The sequence below is a fragment of the Rhinolophus ferrumequinum genome, chromosome 14 (genome assembly GCF_004115265.2).
Source record: "Rhinolophus ferrumequinum isolate MPI-CBG mRhiFer1 chromosome 14, mRhiFer1_v1.p, whole genome shotgun sequence".
NCBI lineage: Eukaryota > Metazoa > Chordata > Mammalia > Chiroptera > Rhinolophidae > Rhinolophus > Rhinolophus ferrumequinum.
Window position 1 is genome coordinate 18,746,536 of NC_046297.1, and position 12,033 is coordinate 18,758,568.

The following is a 12,033-nucleotide window of genomic DNA, read 5'->3' on the forward strand; positions in this document are numbered from 1 at the left end:
TCAATCCACATGGTGAACCCTATTCTTTTTGAGAATTTTGGGGTTCAGTATTTTGCTCAAAAAACAAACAAACAAAAAAAAAACACCACCACCAAAAACACCAGGTTGTGTGTGTAGTGGAAAGTGCATGGGTTTGGGGGTTAGAACACAGGCTCAAGTTTAATCAGTAAATAACTTAGGTGTTATGCATTCAAGTGCTCAGCCTCTCAGTGGTTATGGAATTTTAGGTATGGAACTGCGTTTTTTCTGAGCTTTGGTATTGTAGAGATGTATCACATTTAGTCTGCGCAACAATTTTCTTTTAAGAATTACTTCTCTCCTACCTAACAAAGTTGCCAATACCTTACCTCCTTCCCAATATGACTCAGGTTGGGCACTCAACCCTACTGGCCACAGTGATTATTCTGGGAGGGACAACTGGCCAAACCTGGGCCAATCTAGGAATTTTGCTGCAGTCTCCTGGAAAGAGGAGTAATTGAGATATTCTCCAGGATCACAAGCTGTAAGTGTGATATTAACTTAGTTTCTAGGTATGAGCTTACCTGAGAATAAATTTTAACCAACAGAGAAGGAAGTCCACTAGAAAGAGTCCACACAGAAGATCTCTGATAGTAAGTTTTGAGTCAGTGTATCTAAACTTACACTGTGTCCATTTCTTTCTTTCTTCTTTTCTTTCTTTCTTCCTTCTTTCCTCCCTCCCTCCCTCCCTTACTCCGTCCCTCTTTCTTTCTTTCTTTCCCTCCCTCCCTCCCTCCCTCCCTTCCCTCCCTCCCTCCCTCCCTCCCTCCCTCCCTCCCTCCCTCCCTCCCTCCCTCTTTCCTTCCTTCCTTCCTTCCTTCCTTCCTTCCTTCCTTCCTTCCTTCCTTCCTTCCTTCCTTCCTTCCTTCCTTCCTTCTTTCTTTCTTTCTTTCTTTCTTTCTTTCTTTCTTTCTTTCTGGTTTTATTGTATCATGAGGCATTGAAACATCTGAACAAATCAACATCTGGGTGGCGAAGCAGCTACTTTCTCCTTCACTTCTTTGGGTTACTAGAGCAACTTGTCAGCAGATTAAAAAAAAAAAAAGACAAACTTTTGCATTACTTAAGTCTTTCCAAGGCATGCGCTGGTACAACACAAACTTCTCCTGTCAGATGCAACTAGTCTAGCAACCAAACATCTTGCACAATACCTCACACTGCACCCACTCCCACCGCGGCCCTGCTCGTTTGTGTATGATGTTTGGAGCATCTGGAGGAGAGTGAATAGTGTTGGGAAGAGGAAACAGCGTGAGTGCCTGGCTGGGGGGAGGTCAGCCGAAGTTGTGCAGGACAGGCCTGAACCCGTCATTGGTGCAAACCCAAGCACCGTTGATGTTCTTTAATAGGAATATCTGATGGAACCCCATGATGGGGTCTTCATCAGCCTTAAGCTGGCCCACAACACGCTGATGATGCAGCTGTCTGGTGTGGGCTGATAGTCCTATACGGTGATGCTGTGTTGGATTTTCTGGAACGGAAGGCTGGACAACTTCTCCACAATGGCAGCTTTCCCCTGGAAGTGCAGTCCTTCCCACGTGGCATGATGGATCAATGTAAATTGCGCCTCGTTGGGTTCTGTTATTATCACATAACTGGTAGTAATGTTGAATGAAGCTGGTTCCAATCTGCTCCCAAACTGGCTTGTCTCCCATTCTGGAGCATCACCAGCCTCGTTGAGACCTGAGGGGCTGGCAGAGTCTGCCTCTGGACATTTCAATGATAAGGAATCAAACTTTTTTTTCCCTTTACCTTTTTTGTTTCATTTTGTTTAGACTAGTTGAGTCCTGACAAGACCATTTTGGTCTTTCACTGGTAAAATTGGAATAATAATGCTGTTTAGATTAAAGATTTGGTGTGATGATTGAATGAGATAGCATAGGTGAAAGTGAAATACACAGCCTACCTAAGGTATGCTTTACCTACGGCATGCATCAGTGACCATGGGTGAAGGACTTGGAACAGCCCCTCTAAGCTTGAAGTAATGAAGGTAAGAGAGTGAGCACTGTGCCTAAACTCTCATGTGCTCTAGGGAGATTATCAGCTCTTAAGATGGGTCTTCGTCTTCTGCTCCAACTATTCCAAGTGAGTTATGTTTAAAATGCATACTAATAGGAAAGGAATAAATGCTCACAGCCACTAGTATTCATTAATTCAACGCATGTTAAGGAGTGCCCCTACTTCTAGGCACTGTTCTAGGTGCTGGGGATACAACGGTGGGGAGATGTGAATCAGCTTCTGCTCCCACGGTGCTTCCATTTCAGTCCAGGTGCAGGTCTGTACACAGAAACGTACTCCAAATGGGGTTTGGGTCAGCGTTTGGATCCTGGAAATAGAAGTAAGAAACCTGGTTTCATTGCATAGCTGCTTATGTTTGATCGGGAATAGTTGGAGGTTAAGTGCCAGGTTATTTGGCCCCTTTCTTTAGTCATCTACTTGTACATTTGATGCAGGTCTGCATTCATTTTCTTTTCATTAAAGTTGGCAAAACCGGGAGGTTTTTGCCGTTGGTCTCAGGATCCATGACGGAGGCCTCACTGACGCAGAGGCAGTGAGGCAGCTGTACCTGCGGCTGTTCGGCACTGGCCTGTCCTCACTGTCCGAAGGCCGCAGGCAGTGTACCCGGTTTATTTGCTCACCCTCACACTGCCGGGAAGGCTCTCACTTGGAATAATGAAAAATAACCAAATGTAATACACAATTGATCTCTCAAGTTTAAATAATCACATTAGGGCTTGCGTTGAGTTTGGCTTTAGCTGTGTTTACTCCTTCTAGCACTGTGTACAGTGCAGTGTTCAGAAAGGCAATGTGCAGTGTTGAGTGACAGGAGGGCAAGATTTGGAGTCAAACAGATTCATTGGAGTCCATGCTCTTCTACTTAGCAGGTGGCAAATAGGTTTCCTTAGTCCATTTCTAAGTCCACAGAAGACTCGACTGAACTCAAGCTACATATTTTTGTAGAGTTATTGTTTTTCCATTTATTCTTTTTTTTAGATTAATGTTCATTGGGGGACAATTCTTAGTCAAGTTACATAGATTTCAGGTGTACAATTCTGTAATATATCATCTATATCTCACATTGTGTGTTCACCACCCAGAGTCAGTTCTCCTTCCATCACCATATATTAGACCCCTTTTACCCTCTTCTAGAGCCCCCCCTTCTTCTTTACCCTCTGGTAACCCCTAAACTATTTTCTATGTCTATGAGTTTGTGTTCCTTCATTTGTTTGTCTTGTTCTTTTGTTGTTTTCAGTATTATAGACCACATGTCAGTGAAATCATATGGTTCTCGACTTTTTCTGACTTATTTCGCTTACCATTATAATTTCAAGATCCATCCATGTTGTCACAAATGGTACTATTTCATCATTTCTTACCACGGAATAGTATTCCATTGTGTATATATACCACAACTTCTTTATCCAAACATCTATCAAAGGACACTTTGGTTGTTTATATGTCTTTATATATAAAGATATATATATATTTATATATATCTTTATATATATATTTATCTTTACAGATAAATGTTTTCAGATTTTTTTTTGTAGATACCCAGGAGAGGGATTACTGGATCATAGGATAATTCTATTCTTAATTTTTTGAGGCACATCCACACTGCCTTCCATAGCGGCTGCACCAGTCTGTATTCCCACCAACAGTGTATGAGGGTTCCTTTTTTTCCACAGCCTCTCCAACACTTGTTACTATTTGTCTTGTTGATGATAGCCATTCTGACTGGGGTGAGGTGATATTTCATTGTGGTTTTTATTTGCATTTCTCTGATGATTAGTGATGTTGAGCAGTTTTTCATGTGTCTATTTCCCATTTGTATGTCCTCTTTGGAGAAATGTCTCTTCAGGTCCTCTGCCCATTTTTCAATTGGATTTTTTGTTTTTTTGTTGTTGAGTTGTATGAGTTCTTTATATATTTTGGATATTAGACCCTTATCAGAGGCGTCGTTTGCAAAAATCTTCTCCCATTCAGTTGGTTGCCTCTTTATTTTGTCAATGATTTCTTTTGCTGTGCAGAAGATTTTTAGTTTAATATAGTCCCATTCATTTATTTTAGCTTTTACTTCTCTTGCCTTTGAAGTCAAGTTCATAAAATCCTGTTTGAACCCAAGGTCCATAAGTTTAGTACCTATGTCTTCTTCTATGCAGTTTATTGTTTCAGGTCTTATGCTTAGGTCTTTGATCCATTTTGAGTTAATTTTGGTACATGGTGACAGATAGCAGTCCAGTTTCATTCTTTTGCACGTGGCTATCCAATTCTCCCAGCACCATTTATTGAAGAGGCTGTCTTTTCTCCATTGTATGTTTTTGGCTCCTTTGTCAAAAATTATCTGTCCATATTTCTGTGAGTTTATTTCTGGGTTCTCAATTCTATTCCATTGGTCCATATGTCTGTTTTTCTGCCAATGCCATGCTGTTTTGATTATTGTTGCCCTGTGGTACAAGTTGAAGTCAGGGAGTGTGATTCGTCCAGCATTGTTCTTTTTGCTTAGGATTCCTTTGGCTATTCAGGGTCTTTTGTGGTTCCATACAAAGCTGATGATTTTTTTGTTCTGTTTCTTTAAAAAATGCTATTGGGATTTTGATGGGGATTGCATTAAATCTGTATATTGCTTTGGGCAATATGGCCATTTTAACTGTGTTGATTCTTCCCATCCATGAACACGGAATATCTTTCCATTTCTTTGTGCCTTCTTCAATTTCTTTTAAAAATGTCTTATGGTTTTCAGTGTATAGGTCTTTCACGTCCTTGGATAAGTTTATTCCTAGGTATTTTATTTTTTCTGTTGCAATTGCAAGAGGAATTGTTTATTTTATTTCTTTTTCTGACATTTCATTGTTAGTATATAGGAATGCAATGGATTTTTCTACGTTGATTTTGTAGCCTGAAACTTTATTCGTTTATTGTTTCTAATAGCTTTGTGGTTTTCTATATATAGCTTCATGTCATCTGCAAAAAGTGACAATTTAACTTCTTCATTCCCTATTTGGATGCCTTTTATTTCTTTCTCTTGCCTGACTGTTCTGGCTAGGGCTTCCAATAATATGTTGAAAAGCAGAGGTGATAGGAGACAGCCCTGTTGTGTTCCTGAACCTAGAGCAAAGGGCTTTAGTTTTTCACCATTAATTATTATATTAGCTGAGGGTTTGTCATATATGGCCTTTATTATGTTAAGGTATTTTCCTTCTATACACATTTTATTAAATGTTTTAATCATAAATGGATGTTGTGTCTTGTCAAACGCTTTTTCAGCATCTACTGATATAATCATATGATTTTTGTCCTTTATTCTGTTTATGTGGTGTGTCAGATTGATTTATTTTCGTATGTTGAACCATTCTTGTGTCCCTGGGTTGAACCCCACTTGGTCATGATGTATAATCTTTTTAATGTATTGTTGCATTCGATTTACTACAATTTTGTTTAGGATTTTTGCATCTGTATTCATCAGAGATATTGGTCTGTAATTTTCTTTTTTTATGTTATCCTTACCAGGTTTCGGTATCAGGGTAATGTTGCCTGATAAAATGAGTTAGGGAGTATTGTCTCTTCTTCACATTTTTGGAAGAGTTGAGTAGGACAGGTATTAGATCCTCTTTGAATGTTTGATAGAATTCACTAGTAAAGCCATCTGGTCCTGGACATTTGCTTTTGGGAAGGTTTCAGATGAGTGATTCAATTTCCTTGCTGTTGATCAGTCTACTTAGATTTTCCAATTCTTCGTGATTCAACCTAGGAAGGGAATATGTTTCTAAGAACATGTCCATTTCTTCTAGGTTATTGAATTTGGTGGCATATAGTCCTTCATAGTATTCTTGGATGATCCTTTGCATTTCTGTGGCATTTGTGCTAACTTCCCCCTTTTCATTTCTGATTTTATTTGTGTCTTTTCTCTTTCTATCTTAGTGAGTCTAGCCAAGAGGTTGTCAATTTTATTAATCTTTTCAAAGAACCAGCTCTTTGTTGCATTAATATTTTCTATGGTCTTTTTGTTCTCTATTTCATTCAGTTCTGCTCTGATTTTTATTATTTCCTTCCTTCTACTGACTTTGGGTTTCATTTGTTCTTCTTTTTCTAGTTCTTTAAGGTGTAATGTGAAATTATTTATTTGGGATTTTTCTTCTTTCTTGAGGTAGGCCTGTAATGATATAAATTTCCCTCTTAAAACTACTTTTGCTGTAGCCCCCAAATTTTGGTAGGATTTATTTTCATTATCATTTGTTTCTATGTATCTTTGGATCTCTCCCCTTATTTGTTCTTTGACCCAGTCATTCTTTAAAAGTATTTGTTTAATCTCCACATATTTGTGGTTTTTCCTGCTTTCTTTTTGCAGTTGATATCCAATTTCAAAGCTTTGTGATTAGAGAATATACTTGGTATGATTTCAATCTTCTTAAATTTGCTGAGGCTAGTTTATGTCCCAATATATGGTCTATCCTTGAGAATGTTCCATGTACACTAGAAAAGAATGTATAGTCTGATGTTCTAGGATGAAGTGCTCTATAAATGTCAATCATGTCCATTTCACATAATGTGTCATTTCGGGCTTCTATTTCATTATTTATTTTCTGTTTGAGTGATCTATCCATAGCTGTCAATGATGTATTTAGGTCCCCTACTATAATTGTGTTTTGGTCAATTTCTCCCTTTAGTTCTATTATTAGTTGCTTGGTATATTTCCTTGCTCCTAGATTGGGGGCATAAATATTGATGACTGTTATGTCTTCTTGTTGTATAGTCCCCTTTATCATTATGAAATGTCCATCTTTGTGTTTTTTTACCTTTTTTATCCTGAAGTCTGTGTCATCTGCTATCAGTATAGCTACACCTGTTTTTCTTTGAATGCCATTTGCTTGGAATGTCAATTTCCACCTTTCACATTGAGTCTATATTTGTCCTTGCAGATGAGATGTATCTCTTGGAGGCAGCGTATGGTTGGGTTCAGTTTTTTGATACAATCTACTACTCTGTGCCTTTTTATTGGTGAGTTCAGTCCATTTACATTAGGGTGATTATTGATATATGAGGATTTCCTACCATTCTATCTTTGGTTTTCTGGTAGGACTGTGTGTCCATTGTTTCTTTGTTTTTTTGTTGCTGTCTATTATTTCAGTGTAGTGGTATTCTATGATTTTTCCTTCTGATTTTTCTTTTATGTTATTTTTTTGAGTTCTGGATTTTTTTTTGAGTGGTTACCAGTAAGTGTATGTAAAAGAAAGTTTCATATTTAGAGTACTCCATTTTCTTTAACATGATTACTGTCTCCATTCCCTTGTGTCAGTTCAGACCTTTACTCTTTACTCTTTTATGTTTTTATTGTCACAAATTATCCCTATTTATGTTGTGAGTAGATTTCAGTGCTGAAGTACCAAGTTGTCTTTTTCCTCTTTTTTATAAATGTTTTTTTTTCTTCCTTCCCTGTATGTTATGTTTAAGTGTATAGTGTTTTATTTGGTGTAGGGATTGCCATTTCCTGCTTCTGTCAGTCTGTTTGTAGTACTACTCATGGTTTTGTTTTCTTTTGCTTTTTTGTTTCAGGTCGAGTAGCTTCCTTCAGTATTTCTCATAGTACAGGTCATGTGTTAAAAAATTCCCTCAGCTTCTGTATGTCTGGAAAGGTCTTTATTTCTCCTTCATATCTAAAGGATATCTTTGCTGGGTATATTATTCTTGACTCATAATTTCTCTCTTTCAATAGTTTGAATACTTGATTCCACTCCCTCCTGGCTTGTGGAGTTTCTGCTGAAAAATCCGATAATAGTATAATGGGCTTTCCTTTGTAGGTTACCATCTTCTTTTCCCTGGCTGCTTTGAGGATTCTTTTTCTGTCGCTAATTTTTGACAGCTTCAATACAATGTGCCTTGGAGAAGGCCTGTTGGGGTTAAGGTAATTAGGTATTGTGTTTGCTTCTTGGATTCTAGGATCCAGTTCTGTCCACAAGTTTGGGAAGTTCTCATTAACAATATGTTTGAATATATTCTCTGTTCCCTTCTCTTTTTTTTCTCTTCTGGTATGCCCATTATTCTTATATTGCTCTTTCTGATGGAGTCAGAAAGTTCTTGTAGAGTTCTTTCATTTCTTTTAACTCTCAAGTCTCTCGTTTTCCGTTGGTGTCATATATAGATTTCTATGTTTGATGTCACAGATTCTTTCCTCCATCTGGTCAGCTCTGTTACCTAAGCTGGCTGTTTCTTTATTTCTTTTACTAAGTTCTTAATCTCTAGAAATTGTATTTGGTTCTTTTTTAAAATGTCAATCTCTTTGGTAAAATGTTCATTTTGTTCTTTGTGTTTCTGAGTTCATTAAACTGACTGTCTGTGTTTTCTTTCATCTTGTTGAGTTCTTTGAGAATTGAAATCTTGAATTCTCTGTCATTTAAGTCACATGTTTCCATGTCTTTAAGTTCATTTTCTGTAAACTTTTCATTTTCTTTTTGAGCTGCTTTGTTACATTGGTTATTCATGGCATTTAATGAATTATTATTTCTCTTCCTAGGCATCTGCATGAGTGGGTTCTACAACAGGTTTGTAGGAAGAAGTCTTTCTTTTGCTTTTCAGTAGGTGTTGGTAGAATGCTTTATTTTCTCTCCAACTGCAGCCTTTTATTCTCTCTCTCACTGTAGTGAGCATTGTGCTCAGCCATGTTATATGCTGATCCCTCAGACGGGGCTGTGGGTCATAAAAGGAGCATTCGCAGTCTGAGTTCTTCCTCTCCTGCTGCTGCAGTAGCTCCGGAATGGAGGGAGCTCAGAGCTCCAGTCTGCATCCTGTGGCCCGCGTGTTTGCACTTCCATTTTCACTCCTCCCCTGGTTGCCCAATTTACCCACTTTTAGATGATATCAGTTGCACGTCTCTTAGTCTTGCCTGTCTGCTGTGCAGGGAGTCCTTTGTGGAATTATAGCTGTTCAATTTGTTGTAAATTCCATGGGAGATTTCAAGAGGCTCACCTCACAACATCATTTCTATGATGTCATTATTTCCATTTATTCTAATCAGTTTCCACCTAAAGCCAAAATTTCTCTCTAGGTTACTGTTGCCACAATGGGATGGAAAGGAGTGTGGGTCCACAAAATTATTATCAGGGGTCTGCAGAATGAGAGATATTTCATATATTGCCTATAAAACAAATAAATCATTCTATCTATCATCTATCTATCTATCTAAATCTAATTTCTTGTATGCTACTATTTTGTAAGTATGTAAAGATAATCTTGAATTAGTGACTAAATAAACTTTATTTAGAAATGTTACCAAATTCAAAAAAGTTTTTTGCAGTTATTTTTCAATCAGTAGATGATAACTGCATACATAATATCATATGTGACTTATTGAATTTTTTAAACTTAAAAAGGAGATCTCTAAAAAGTTATGAATATTTTCAAAAGATTTTCTCCCGTTTTTTTTGTTCTGATTAATTTGTGCTGCTTCCAGTTCCATACTTCCTCCTCCCACCTTTTTTTTTCCTCCAACTAAGTTTCACTAATTTCTATGTCCATAACCTAATTTATATGTCCATATAGTGTTCTATGGTTAACACTATAAAAATAGCCTGAAAAACAAAATGAAACAAAAAAATTATTGGCTGTTGCTGCTTCCCTTGACCTTTCTTTCAATGAATGCTGAAGTATATAAATTGTATGAGCACTTCCCTCCCATGCTACTAGAATTTTTTTTGTCCCCTCTGCCAGGGTCACTCTTTGGAGGTTCACAGTGTACATCTCAGCATATCAGTTTTGTTATGCACATATATAACTGGATGTATAATAGTTTTGCCTTCAGTTTCCAGGGTGCACAACACACTGAAATTTTTCCTGACACAGCTTGAGAAGAATGTCATATAAAGTTACGTTTACTCAGCTCAAATCCACTCATGATCCCAATGTCTTCTCTCCATTTCCACTCCAAACCACTGAAAATTGCTGCTAACTTCTCAAACTTTGTGTGTCTTTTTACTTTACTTTTATTTTGAACGATAACTTTGTAAATTTAAAATTTTACAGAAAGTTAAAATCACAATAAAATTAAGAATACCTATTTTCCTACCATCAAGAGTTAACTATTAAAAAAAGTCATATTTGCTTACCCTGTTTGTTAAAGATGTGAAACATGACATTAAACAAAAGTCCCCTTTAATCACCATTTCCAGTCCCAGCCCCAACTCACTTTTCAGAAACAATCACTATAATTAGAGTGTAGCTTTCCAGTTCATCTAAATGCAGATATATATATATATATATATATATATATATATATATATATATATATGACTATATATATATTGCTTTTGCATATTTTCACTCATTCATTTATTATTATATAGGTATCCCTTTATCTTATTTTTTTCACCCACTATTATGTTTTTGTTGTCTCTCCATGTTGTATTCTATTTTTGAGGCTATATTTTGTTTATTTGTTCCTAACTTGGTGGTCATTTTGATTGCTTCTATTCAAAGATGTCATAAATATACGTCTTTGTACCTGCATGAGAACTTTTCTAACATACAGCATTTACATATTTTACAATATAGGAAAGATTATGATAAAGTGTTAAAACCTTAGGATTCCTCTTGTGGGAGAGTTACAGTGATGCTAAAATTTTCTTCACTTTTTCAGCATTGATAGTAATGTTTTGCTTTGCCAAATTTTCAAAATTTATCTTTCTCTTGAGTTCTGATCCTGGCACGTGTCTCCTGCCCCACCTCGTAGATACTCAGACACCAACATCCTATTCTATTAAATCTTAACCCGGTATGCTTACGCAGAGGATGTACAAACATACTACTTTCCTGTGACATTTTCCTCAGAAATAGCAAAAATAAATCTGATGGAAAAAAATCACAGAGAAGATCTATTCTTTAAAATGCCAGCTATCAGGCTGATATGAATGACTCAGATTCAGGAAGTGACAAGTAATGTATTGTCATTTTGGAAACAGAAATTGCTAATCTTTAACCCTTGACCATCCAGATTGTCACAGATCAGTTTTCCTTGCTACTCCCTAAATGAGGGCAGCAGGTAGCCTAACCAATACAATGGATATCCATTTCTCCATATATCAGAGCTCATCATTGAATTTTATGAATTTATCATCATTTTATGAGGATAGCCAGGTGATTAAGCATATATTTGAAGAAGCAAAAGGGAAGAAGCAATCAAGTGACAGGAGAAGGAGAAGGAAGAAAACCTTAGATGCTAACAGCCCCCCACCTCCCCAGAATTTGATTGGATTAAAAACATTCAGACACAAATGGGCAAGATATTGTATTTTTACATATAAAAACTTTTACATTTCACTATTCTGGTTATATGTGGTTTGTGAGGAGGAAATGTAGGCCTGGATAAGGTCACACAGACCCTACCAGTGGCTGTGGCATTTTAATACATATCAGCTGCTCTGACTGAAGTGCTCTCTCCATTGTACGATTATGAGGGTCACAGCTCAGTCCATGAAACGGTTGTGTCAGAAAATAAATACTTCACTTTTGTACTCATGTTGTAAGTGCTAAATGTCATTGTGATGAACAGGGGGCACTCAGTGTAGACAAGTTAATGGTTTGAAAGGAGTTTGAACTTGCAGTCAGGATGACAATGGCCTCACATTAGCTGTGTGACCTTGGGCAAGTGATCCTTTGTCTATATCAGTAAAGTGAGCTCTTATTTTATGAAATCCTCGGATTTCACCACTGTCAAGCATCAGTTTCATTTCTTCTAACTTTTTTCCCTTTAAAATTCCAATAAGTACCAAATGTACTCATTGAAGTTTCAGATATAAAATTAGTACTGTTTAGAAAAGCTGTGGTTGGGTGAATGAATGAAAAAAAAAATATTTATAGGATTGTTCAAAAGAAATTCAGGTGTATTAATTAAAAAGAATACATTTATACAAATAGAGTACTGCTAATAGCTCTTTTAAAGATACTTTGCTTGATGGAAAAAATAATTTGTGATCATTATAATTCTGGAAATAAATACCTGTTGGTATATGCCATTTAAATAGGTTT

At 36.8% G+C, this 12,033-nt stretch overlaps 1 pseudogene; it reads right to left on the reverse strand.

Moving 5' to 3' along the window:
* Positions 1 to 951: 951 nt before the first annotated feature.
* On the reverse strand, positions 952 to 3,140 carry LOC117033971 (nuclear transport factor 2-like; annotated as a pseudogene).
* Between the last annotated feature and the right edge of the window lie 8,893 nt (positions 3,141 to 12,033).